Genomic DNA, 12890 nt, shown 5'->3' with positions numbered 1-12890 from the left:
AGATCGTACCATTAATGTAAAATTAAAATAACTAATCAATACCAAGGGATTGCCATATTCAGAAAGGATGTAAGTTTAATAAGGTTCTTTCAAGGACTATTTTTCTTTTGATGAGAAGAAAAGGAGAAATTTCTACCCTTTTGAACTTTCAATGGCCTAGCCTTTTGAGCATTAGGGGGAACAAGCAGGGGGAGGGAAAGAGATTTTTAAATTAAATTGGATGTAGTATTTTTGAAAGTAAAACTGGGACACTAAGGACTAGTTTTGTAATGACACAGAGTGCAGAGACAACCTCAGGTGGGGTGGAGCCCTGAGGAGAGTGAAAAGGGAGGCTTCTCCCTACCTAAGTGGAGGTGGTTGGCTCCACTGCCCAAGCTGGCCTGCACACAGGATGGAATGCCCTGAGGCTCTGAGGCGGGGTGCACTACTGGGTGTCTGACAGCACAGCTAAAATTGGCTGTGCCAACCAGGATCTTGAGGGTGTGAGAGGTTACCATCAGGTTACATTTAGAAGCGTTGTCCCAACTACCCTCCCATATTTTTTAAGGCAAAAATATAGTCACCACTAAACAAGAAAATCATCTTGGCACAACAGTGTACTGAATTGAACTAAGAAAGAAAAAGAAAGAAAGAAGGAAAGAAAGAAAGAAAAGAAGGAAAGAAACCACAAAACACCATAGCCTAGAACTCTTGCCTCTCCACATTTTCTCTCTCTCTCTCACCACACACACACACACACACACACACACACACACACACAGAGAGAGAGAGAGAGAGAGAGAGGACATATTTGAGGGAGGGTCTCAAGTGCTTGCTTTCCTTAGTAACCCAGACCAGCAGGAAGACATAAAGTGACTTAGGAGATGTCTAAAGATGAAGAACAGCCAGGGGATCCATAAACAGACTCAGCTCCGTGTCTTCTCACACCTTGTCAGAATCAGTTTCCAGAACGAGGGTCATCCGCCTACCTTGGAATTTGGGTTGGGAAGTGCATGGAGTTCGTGGAGGCATGCTCTAGGCCCTGACCAGTCTCGCCACTGCTCGCTAGGGATTCTGTAGGGATTTTCCAATCGGTCTACAGCGAGCATTGGTGGTTTCCCTATGAAGAAACTGATTTTCTTTCTGGGAATCCACCTAGAGCCTGAAGGCTTTACCTCGTTTCCACGTACCCCTTCGGTTCGCACATTCCTACCTTCTTCCCAGTCCACTGGCTTCTCCTTCTTTATTTTCCTCAGTGTCCCTTCTCCCAACCTCCCGGCTACCACACCAGGTTCTGAAGGGGAGGAGTTGTCTGGAAAGACCAGAGCTGGGTGCCGGGGATCTGGAGCAGCTCGGGACCCGCGCTGCAGGGAGCTGGGATGGGAGAGCGTGAGGGAGAGGAGGATGGGACTCTGGGAGAAAGCGAGGCGGCTGGGCTGGCGCTGGGGATGGAAGAGGCACGGTGAACGCACTCAGGCGGTTACCTGCAGATGGGGAGAGACCCTGGCAAATACCTGCCCTCAATTAAACGCATATCAATTTGTGTGTGGGGTCAGTACTGCACATCATCAAGCCTCTTGGGTATAAAAGCTTCCTACAGGAACTCTCCAGCCCCGCCCCCACCACCCCACGCGCGGCTCCCTGCTTTCTCCTGCTTTGGGGTGAGGCTGGGGATGTGGATAGCTCCAGAGCTCCCTGCCCGCAGTTTAGGGGCGAAGTGATCGGTGTGTGAGCGCTGGGCACTCTGCAGGTTAAAAAGGTTTCGCAGAAAGGGATACCGATGGAGGCGGGAAGCCAGGCTAAGAAAGGGATACCCACCTCCCTCCTCCGGTCGGAGGTGCGAACTGGGAAGCACTGCGCAGACCTGAGCAAGGTGGCCTGAATCCAGGGGCCGGGCAAGGGGGTTGTGTGAATAGAAATCGCACATTTCCCATGCGTTCAGCCCCGGTGCTCTGCCGTCCCTTCCAGTTCCATGCACTCAGCCAGGTATCCAGGCTGGAGCAAGGGCTGGGGGTCAACGGGTCCTTCCTTCTCTCCGGAAACGTTCTCCTGGCCCGAGGCTGGGCGGAGGGAGAGTCGGACATTTTCCTTTGCCTGTCTCCGGGCAGCTGTCGTGGCCACCTCGCAGGGCTGCTTCTAGGGACACGAGACTCGGGAGGGTCAGAGACTTTCAGGCCGGGCCTTCACTCCCCTCCCCGGGGCACTTGGGCAAGAGTTACAGCTCTTGGCTACCTCTGGCCCGCACGTGAGTTCTGACACTCAGCACACGCGACCCTCGCAGGGAAACCCCGGGAAGCTGCGGGCAGTCGCTGGGGACTCGCTGGGGCTCCAGTTCCCAAGCCCCGCGGCCCCTCCGCCCAAAGAGGCAGGGCAGAGCAGAGGCAGCCGGCGTGGAGGAGGCGAGCGCGGGGCTGGCCCGGGAGTCGCCCCTGGGGAGGGACTGAGAGCTGCCCCAGGAGTCGAGGGCTAGCGGCAGACCCGGCTGGGCCTCGCGCGCGCAGAAGGGAGGGAGCCCCCGCCACCGCCGCTGCCGCCGCGTGCTCAGCCTGTCCCCGCCCAGGGAGCCGGAGCCTCCAACTAACTCCGCCCGCCGCTCCGCCGCCCGCAGGCTCCGGCTTCCGTCCCGGACAGAGCCCGTGGCCGCGCAGGTTGGTGTTGCTGCCGCTGCCGCCACTGCGAGGCGGGCAGGGCAAGGGTGAGGGTGGGGGTGCGAAAGGGGGCCCAGGCTCGGGATCCTGCTGCCACCAATTCCTGGTGCCCCAGGAGGTTGTTGCTTTTTCTCTCGGGCTGCCCGGGTCGGGGGTGGGGGGATGGGGCGGGGATCCAGCGCTGTGGCCAGGGAGGATTTTGGGGACTGAGCCATTCTCGCATTTCCCCAACCTCTCTCACCACACTTCACCATCATTATTAAGTCCCTGGTCAGTTTGTGAGGGGTCGTCCTCCCCTCCTGTCCTTCTCACCTCCGCACTTCTCCTTGTGCCCTCACCCTAGGGGGTACAATTTGTTCATTCGCCTTTTCTGCCCCCAACTTGGAGAACTCTCCGTGACGCCTAGAAAGCCTCCTTGGTCCTCTGCCCGCCCTTGAGTCTAGTTTGGGGAAGTAGAGGCCGCCGCGGAGTAGCAACCTGGGGTGTGGAGTGGGGGCGAGTGCCGGGAAGCAGTGGAAATTCCCTCCCCTCTTTCTTTCCCGTCCTGGCCCAGCTTTGCTCTCTTCCTGCCGTTTTACCAGCCTCGGAGTGTAATACGAGGGCGAAGCGCGATCGCCCAGGCAGAATGGGAAGTATCCACCACTTGGGATACTAGTTAAGTCTAGGTTCAGTCACCTTCCCAGCTGTGTGGCCTTGGGACCCGCCCCATCGGAACCTCTGTATTGTCATTTGCAAAATATGCGTCAGCTCTGCCCGCAGCTGAGGGTAGTTGTGGGGCTCCCTTGGGGTGACTTAGGGTATTACGTGATTTTGAGCACGGTCTCTTGTCTCGTGCAGCTGCCTGATGGCAGGTCCTGTGTTCTGATCGTCTGAGTTCGTGTCCTTTGGCTGAGATGTGATTATCTCTCTGGGAGATTTGGTCAGTAGCTTTGCGGGGCTGAAAGGCATGTGTTCCTGGAGCTGGTTATCAGGGTTCAGAGTTGAAATCGTCTCTTCCCCACCAATCCCTGTGTACCAAGCTATGGACCTTACATCCTGTGCCTTTGCGGTCATAGAAATTTAAATAGAAGGAAGATCTTATTGGACTTTGTTTGCTTCAGATATTTTACATTATTTACAATCTCTTTTCTATTCTAGGTGCAAACTTAAATTTACTGCTAATTCTAATAATCCAGGAAGGATGCCTTCATTTTGGTAAAATCAGACATTTAGCTCAAATAACATGTGACATATTGTTTGTAAATTTTCAGTTTATAATCACAGGCACAAAAAAGCATAGTTCTTGCCATTCTAGTTACTTTATGAAGCAAGTAAATGGCCTAAAAAAAAAAAAAATCAGCTTTATAGGAAGTCAGAGCTGCAGTGAACTGTGTTTATACCACTGCACTCCAGCCTGGGTGACACAGCGAGACCCTGTCTCAAAAATAAATAATCAGTTTTAGAATTGATATTAAATGGTGAGCCCTGTCGTTCCTGCATTCCTGACTTGATAGGCATTTTCATGTGCGATGCACTCTGCTACATGCTTTAAAGATATAAAGATATAGAGTATGTTCCTTGTCCTAAAGGGCCTTCCAATGTAACTTAAAGACTATATCGTTTTATTCATATTTTTATATGAACAGTCTTCTAATGACTATACATGGCAAGTAGAATGAGGTCAAGAATGCATTATCAAAGGCCCTTTAAGATCATCATTTGGCCGGGTGCGGTGGTTCACGTCTGTAATCCCAGCACATTGGGAGGCCCAGGCTGGCAAATCACAAGGTCAGAAGTTCGAGACCAGCCTGGCCGACATGGTGAAATCCCATCTCTACTAAAAATACAAAAAACTACCTGGGCATAGTGGCGGGCGCCTGTAATCCCAGCTACTTGGGAGGCTGAGGCAGGAGAATCGCTTGAACCTGGGAGGTGGAGGTTTCAGTGAGCTGAAATCACTACATGCACTCCAGCCCTGGTGACAGAGTGAGACTCTGTCTCAAAAAATAAAAACACAAAAAATAATAAATAAATACATAAATAAATAATAATTTGGTGTGTTTACATAATAGATTGGAAGAAATAACAAGTTTGCTAAGACATTGCTTTCGAAAATAAAATGCCATGTGCTTCTACTTCATCAAGGTGCACTTGGAAATAAAATGAATTCTGTGTTTTTAGAATGAAAGCTTAGGAAAGCATTCTACACATGTATGATGTGCTAATCATATGTTAAAAGCTATAGACATTTTAATTCTAACTTCAACACGTCAATAAAATTGTGGTGCCCACATACAGTTTTTTTCTCAACTCCTTCAGGAAGGAAATTATAATGCCTAGAAAAATATACAGATATTTAATGTAATATTTTTAATAAGCTGGAACTTGACACTTAAAGGCCTGGTGGGTCCTGAAGTCTCTCTGGAAATTTGAGTTTAAAAGTTACAAGACTTGGTGAGACTAAGTGTGATGACTCATGCCTGTAATCCCAACACTTTGAGAGGCTGAGTCGGAAGTATTGCTTGAGTTCAGGAGTTTGAACCAGTAGCATAGTGAGACCTTCTCTCTACAAAAAATATTAAAAGAAAAAAAAAAGCCAGGTGTGGTAGTGCACGCCAGTAGTCCCAGCTACTCAAGAGGCTGAAGAGGGAGGATCTCTTGAACCTGGGAGGATAAGGCTGCAGTGAGCTGTGATCATGCCACCACACTCCAACTTGGGCCACAGACAGACACCCTGTCTCAAAAAACAAAACAAAACAAAACAAAACAAAAAAAACAAAAAAACAACCTCTTAGAATTTAGCTTCTTTTTAAAACTTTTTTTTTTTGTGTGTGTGTGTGTTTTGGGGCAAAGAATGAGCAAGAATTCCACCTGGAAAAGACTGACCAGAGATCTTGACTTTCTGCCTAGGTTGTACTTTTTGTGACTCAGTGACATCTCTGATTCTTTCTTCCCCCTAGGAAGAATTTATTTATCTGCTATGTGCAGAATTTATTAGGCTTTACATACCGCGCTTTGACGGCTTTGGACTGTCACATTAAGGCATGGCAGGCTGGGGGACAGCCTGAGGGACATAACGTTAACTTTACACTTGGCCTTATTGCTCCATACCTTTGTTTTTCTATTTGTGAAATGAGATTAAAGATTCTTGTTACTGCCCTGGAAGCTGTGTCATTTGGTATAATAGCCACGAAAGCTTCTTGTGTGTATAAGTACTCTCTTTACCATTTGAATGTGAACGCTAATTATTAAAACCATACAAATAGCTCAAAAGACGGGCTGTGAATAAAGTTGCTGTTGGTGTCATGTGCTCTCAGGTCTCCTGGCAGAAATTTAAGTCATCATGCATCCCTACAATTTACTGTAGTGTTGTGAAGAATAAGGCCTTCATCTTATCCAGGGTTGAATGGTTTAACTCTCCAAAATGGGAATAATGAAGTACTAACCTGAAAGGACTGTTGTCAGCATTAAATGAACTAACCCACATGTGGTTCTTAGCACATTGCCAGTATATAGCTATTGCGCTACGACTCAAGTAGTTATTTTAGTTTCTCTAGGGTAGGGGGAGAGGGGGAAGGAATGGAATTTCGGTGGTCCACATTTTAAAAATAAATACATATATAAAAATATAAATACACTCTTCCCCAGTATTTTGAAGTAGCCTTTCCTCAGCTAACTTGTTTCATTCATTTATGCAACAAGTGTTTATTCAGCCCACACTATATGTTTGGCTTTTTCCTAGGCACTGACATCTAATAGTATACAAGACAGTTGTAGTCACTTTCTTATGACTTGAAGGTGTAGACAGGGATGCAGATCTATAAACAGAGACTTATAGATTTAGAAACAAAATTTAAAATAATTATAATGCCATGTGATTCATGTCATGATAAGGGCAGTGCAGAGAACCTCGGAAGATATGATGGGATGGCAGGGTCCTGGATAGGTGAATGTCACACAGTGCATCATTTCATCCTAATTGGGTTGGTGGTGGTGAAGGAAAACTTCCTAGTGGCTTGAATACACGAAGACCTGAAGCATGAGTGGTAGTTAGCAGCTGAAGAAGTGGGAAGATTGAAAGAGACCAAAGGGAGCATGATGCCTTAGAATGGAAGTAAGGCAGAAAATGTAAAACAATACATAGGTTAAGAGCAGGAGGGAGACGCGTGGCAATCTGGAGAATCCAGACTGTCTAAAGGGAGAAGTAGATACTCAGTTTCAGCCAAGTATTGTCAGGTTGGGATGCAGGCCAAGTGTTACCAGATGCCTTGATTTCTAAAGAGGAGCTTAAAATTCATATTTTATAAATATGAAATCTCCCAAATATGAAATAGCCCAAATGTTTTAAAAACTGTTCTATGGGCCAAACCAGACAAATATGTAGTTGGAATTCAACGTAGGGCTCCCACTTTATGACCTCTACATGTAAGAACATGAGAGGAGTTTAATGTGACTAAAGGCATAAACCTTAAACGGACAGGCAAGGGAAGTGCTGGCTTTGTGGAACTTGCTAAGGAGGGGTGGCCTAATCCTAAGGACAGTGGGTGACACTGAAGACTGAAACAAGATGAGATTTGTGTTACAAGATGCAGTCTAGCTACTGTATAGAGAATGAGTGGGAGGAGGCAGTGGTGGAAGAAGGATAACCATTTGGAAGCTTACCATGGTCATAGGAAGAAGTGTGGCTAAAAGCAAGGTATTCAAGCAGGAGGGAGATGAGTGGACTTCAGAGATATATATGATACCCCTATGTTGGGATTCAATTCTCCATTAGTCACTCAGACTTTTGCATGTCTTATGAGCAAAGGCATTTCCTGCTTTCATCCCAGACTCTTTTCTCAAAGATATTTGTATAGTAGATAGTTTTAGAAGATAGAGGTATTCTTTCCCTCCGAAGCAAAGCGGAGGTAGGTTTTACTGTCCAGTTTAAAATATTCAAGACCCTAAGCTCAGGGTTCCCCTCTGACAATGCATTGAGTATCCGCTTCACATCACACGGGGGGAACCGAGTTTCAGGAGATTGGCACAACTATGCTGATACTACTGCTGCTGATATTTTTGTGAGTAGTATAGTCCTTTGTTTCTGACCCTAGAATGTTCTGTCTTCTTCCAGCATCGTCATGAAACTGTGGCACATTAATTTCGTTAGCCTGCAAGTAGGGTAAAAATCTCAGACCCTTAATTATTGAGAGCAATCTAGCCATATTGTCTGTTTAAATTTAAGTATAAATTAATTAAAAATGGAATAAGATTTTAAAAACCCATTCCTCCATTGCACTAGCCACATTTCAAATGCTTAATAGCACATATGAAGCTAGTTGCTATGGTACTGGGCGGAGAAGATATCGAAAATTTCCATTGTTGCAGAAAGTTCTATTGGACATTGCTGGTTTAAAGCTACAAATTTTGTTTGTGTTGGTAGATGAGTAGGGACAGTAGAAGTTGTTGATTTTGACAGCATAAAAATGATGTTTGGCTTCATGTTAGATTTATAGGAGCCCCTTTAATACAAAGAAAATATTTCTGTTTGGATAACCTATACAGTACTTAGTTCAGGCCTCTTGGGGAAAAGAAGTGGAAAAGTATCTACACTGTCAATTTGGAGACTAGGCAGACTGGGAACATGTGGCAGCAGAAGTTCTACATATAAATGGCATTACTCAAATCATGTGTGACTGTGAGATTAGGATCTGTGCCCAAAGGAGCTTGAACTTCTGAACACTGTCTTGAGCTTCATCTGCTAACCATGCTTAACACAAAAGGACAAGAGTTGCATATTAACAGTGAGAGTTGATGGGTGCAGCACACCAGCATGGCACAAGTATCCATATGTAACAAACCTGCACGTTGTGCACATGTACCCTAGAACTTAAAGTATAATAAAAACAAAACAAAACAAATGAACAGAAAAAACAGTGAGGGTCTGGAGCATAGCCAGTCCAGCAGCACCTAGGCAGTGACTGCTGCAACCCAGCTATGCTGGCATGTACTCACAGAAAGGATGGAGGACAGGAACAAGATTTCCAGATGGCTCTTGTTCAGGAGTTTAAAAGGACAGCTTCAAGAAAGGAGGGAACTGGACTCAAAAAATAGAAAACATAATACTTTAAAATACAACTTTAAATGACACCGCAGAATTAGGGGGAAATGCCAAGAAACAATCAAAGCAGCAGATCTGCTTCCCTCTCAGATAGGAGAAGCTCATTTTGTGGAGAGTGTGGACCACAAGTACTGGGAAGCAAATGCACAAAGAATGTGCCAACAGTTGCAGTAAAAAGGACAGTTTTTACCTGCATTGAGTGTACAGTTCACTGCTGCATGTACAACATAAGCAAAACAAAAACAGTGGTAGAAATAAATAAAAGTAAAGTCTGAGGCCCTTATGGAAGAATCATACTACTACCTGCTTTTTCCGTGGCTAAAAATGCCTTATCATAAATTTCATATATTGAGAATTTCACTTATTTATGCCAAAGTAAGTTTGTTTTAAAATAGTACTCATTTGCAGTGCAGTAAAATTTTACTTATATAAAGATTAATTCAAGCTTTTAAAAGTCTGAAGTTTAGAATATTTTAAAGATTGAATTTATTATTTTTAAGCACTTATATACATAGCACCCAGAACCTGCCAAGGTTGTTACCTTTTAGAACTCTTTTGGAGGGAACTTTTATGAAGATATTAATTTTGAATAACATGATCATTGTTGCATGTAATTGGAGGCTTCTATAGTGTTGAAAGAAAACTTTTTTAGGTTATATGTATACCTGTTATTTACATAATTCCATCAACAAAGCCTTATTTTCATAGACATTCCTTTCAAATTCAGTAAATTCTGGGAGAGTCGAAGTCATGTGCTATTAGGTTTGCATAAAGCAAGCATTTGTTAACTAGTGAGATTTTTCTCCATTTAGTTTAAAACCATTACTCTGTTAAATGTCTTTTTCTTTTAATTGTGAATTTTGAAATCTTATTTCTGTAGGGGTAGAAAAGGCTGGTTGTCTCCCCCAAATCCCCCTTCCTCAGCCCCTCTAAATCTGGTAAAGTCACTTGTTCAGTGTGCTTTCATTCTTCCTTTCTCTTTTATTTGCCACAGTTCTTACCTGTGCTTCAGGCTAGTCTTGCCTTGTGCCTCCATTCTCTTCATATAAACAGCATGAAATTGGAAATACTTGTTGTCTATTGTATTTCTGAAGATCAGAATTTTCCCCAGTTTCATGCTGTCCTTTCTCAGGCAGGGTGTAGTAAGTCATCTTTTGAAAACTGTTTCCAGTAAAACTGGAGTATGCTGTTGAAACTGTCAGTGTGCCCTCTTCAGAAACAAAACCAGGAGACTTGCTCTTTACTGCATGAGTCACTGATGGGTTTCAATGAATGGAAGCAATATTAGATTTTTTTTTTTTCGTGTTCATCAATGCTACATCTTATTTTAAAAGAAGTCTGAGCCGGGCGCGGTGGCTCAAGCCTGTAATCCCAGCACTTTGGGAGGCCGAGACGGGCGGATCACGAGGTCACGAGATCGAGACCATCCTGGCTAACAAGGTGAAACCCCATCTCAACTAAAAAATACAAAAAATAACTAGCCGGGCGAGGTGGCGGGCGCCTGTAGTCCCAGCTACGCGGGAGGCTGAGGCAGGAGAATGGCGTAAACCCGGGAGGCGGAGCTTGCAGTGAGCTGAGATCCGGCCACTGCATCCCAGCCTGGGCGACAGAGCGAGACTCCGTCTCAAAAAAAAAAAAAAAAAAAAAAAGTCTGAAATAAGGAAATAAAAGTAAACTAATAAACTCCTTCTTTCCCTGGGGAGAATTTAGAATTATATTGGTTCTCGTATTTTCGGAATAAAGCAGTAACAATGAGGCTTAAAAAAAATTAGGCCTTGTCCTTTAACCCGTGATACCCTGTAGTGCTCAGAGCTTTCTAGTGGGTACGTTTTCTCAAGCTGCACATGAGTAACTTTAATCAGGAGCGAAGTGGTTCTTTCTATTATATGCCATTTCCTCTGTGGCCCCTGCCTCACTTAGCTATTACTGTATGCCTAATCGACCACAGTGAAATGTCTTTAAAACATTTTCCAGGGAACTAAGGACTTTTTGCAGAATTTTTATAATAGAAAATGCCAAGGAAAGTTTTAATGGTTTCTCTGCACAGATAAATGTTTCCAGAGCAGACTGATGATGAGTCAAGGAGCTGTTAATAGGATATGTAAATATAACCTTTCACCTAGTTACTGTCACTACCTAAGTCATAACTACCTGGTGTCAGTAAATTGTTTGAACTAGTTCTTGTCTAGTTCCCTAATTAAACAGACTCTCTTGGTCCCATTATTATCCAGTAGATAGTTAGCACTGTTACAGTTTGCATTGCCCTGGGTTCCTCCCCTCTCCTTCTGTTTTAATAATAGCTCTAAGTCCTATTACAGATTTTCACTAATATCGTTGCCTTCAGCTTTACCTCAGTATTAGTGGAAAAATTTTTTATCTGTGTATTTGACAGTGACGTCTAGCTCTTGGGTTTCACTTATTCAACAAATATTCATTCAGTGTCAGCCATGTACCTAGCACTATTCTTGACCCCAGAGATCCAATAATGAGCAAAAAATTCCTGGTCTGCATTATCATGGAGTGAAGAGTATAGGAGGAAGGCAATCACTAATAAAATATACACACGACAGCAACAACAAATAATTATGTATAATTACAAGCAGAGGTAAATGCTGTGAATAGAACAGTACAATTTTGTGGGCTTATATAATAGGAACCTGAGGAAGTGACACTTGATTGATATCTGAAGTGTGAGTAGGAGAATGTGAGATAGGGTAGGAAGAAAAGTGTTCCAGAAAGCAGAGAGAACTGCCATTTGTGCAGAGGCCCTTTACAGAAGGGAACAGAATGAAATCAAGTAACTGAGGAGGGTCAAGGGGAGAGAAGAGCTACTGAGGCTGGACCCCTTGGCTGGGGCCAGTCCACACAGGGTCTTGCTGGCCACGTGAAGAATTTGGTATTCCTCATAAGAACAATGGAGAGTGTTTTAGGTAGGAGCTGGGGACTTCATGTGATTTGTGTTTTGGTGAGATCATCTGTGGGGTTGTGAGTTGGATTGGGGTGTGAGTGTCAGTGGGGAGAAGTTGGATAGCTCTTGCGTGAATTTAATTTGACATGACAGTGTGTACCACTCTGGTGGTGGATACTGGGAAGTGGCAGTGAAGATGGATTGAAAGTGTTTTGGGGGGAATACCATTAATTGAACTCAGGAACAAGTTGGGATTTTCTTTTATTTGTTCAACAAATATTTAGTGACTCCCTACTTTATGCTAATCTCTGTGCCACGCTCTAGAAATAAAACTCTGAACAGTATATAAAATGTCCTTGGACTCATGGAGCTTAATTATTAATGGGAGTGACAGATAATCATTAAGTGTAATATACATAATAAAAACATATATATAATAAATACATATATATATATATATAAAATCAGGTACTAATAAGTCCTGTAAAGAAAAATTAGGCAAATAAGGGAATGGAGAATGATAGCAGAGGGTCCTCTTACATAGGATGGTCAACAAAACCTCTTGAAGAGGTAGCATTTGAGCAAAAACACAGATGAAGTCAGGGAGCTAACTACTAAGCAGAGGTAACAGGTATAAGATATTGAGGCTGGAACAAAGGAACTCTGCCTCTACACCTCCACCACCAAGGAATACCAAGATGACCAGTTTGTCCAGAAATACAGGGGGTGAGGGAAGAAAAGTGTCAAGAATGTCTTGCTGGTAGCTAAAACTTAAAGCGTCTATATGGGGTCATTATCTTCAGCCCTAATCAGTTTTTCAAAGTCCCTTACTATATCGATTACAATCCCAGGTTGCTCTGCCTCTAAACTGATTTTAACACAGCTACTAGAACAGCTTCCTTTACCACAGCAAATCCTGCTCAAAAACTGTCAGTGGTAACTGTTTGTCTATCCTGTCAATGACAACCCCTTCATCAGCCCAGCTAAAAGTCCCCAATCTTACTTCAACCCCACATGCTGTTACAACCCTTTCTGTACTTCTTATTCAGTTGAAGGCTTCCCTTTAACGTTTGTTTAGGTTTTCCACATAATTTATCCTTTTCTTTTTTGCCATTCTTTTTATTCATCATGAAGCCTGTTTTCTTTCTATTGGCCTATTTCCATCACTTCCTTCAAGAGTTACTTTTTCTACCTGTTTCTTCTGATTTATTCCAGCTTACCTGGCTCACAGAACCCCTCGGCCTACTCAGTCTATGTGATGTTATTTTTGTCCTTC

General features: G+C 44.0%; 1 protein-coding gene across 14 annotated transcripts in view; it reads left to right on the top strand.

Annotated features, from left to right (window-relative positions):
- The first annotated feature begins 2513 nt into the window (after window positions 1–2513).
- Window positions 2514–12890, top strand: part of LOC105471068 (peptidylglycine alpha-amidating monooxygenase) — a 279410-nt gene continuing 269033 nt past the window's right edge. For all 14 annotated transcript variants that reach the window (XM_071098668.1, XM_071098666.1, XM_071098664.1 and 11 more), the window contains exon 1: window positions 2514–2627. The gene's annotated coding sequence lies outside the window, so the exon portion shown is untranslated. The remainder of the gene's footprint in view (window positions 2628–12890) is intronic.

This window comes from Macaca nemestrina, chromosome 6, assembly GCF_043159975.1.
Source record: "Macaca nemestrina isolate mMacNem1 chromosome 6, mMacNem.hap1, whole genome shotgun sequence".
NCBI classification, from domain to species: domain Eukaryota; kingdom Metazoa; phylum Chordata; class Mammalia; order Primates; family Cercopithecidae; genus Macaca; species Macaca nemestrina.
Note: the sequence above shows the minus strand (reverse complement) of the source record. Positions and strands in the feature narration are given on the sequence as shown.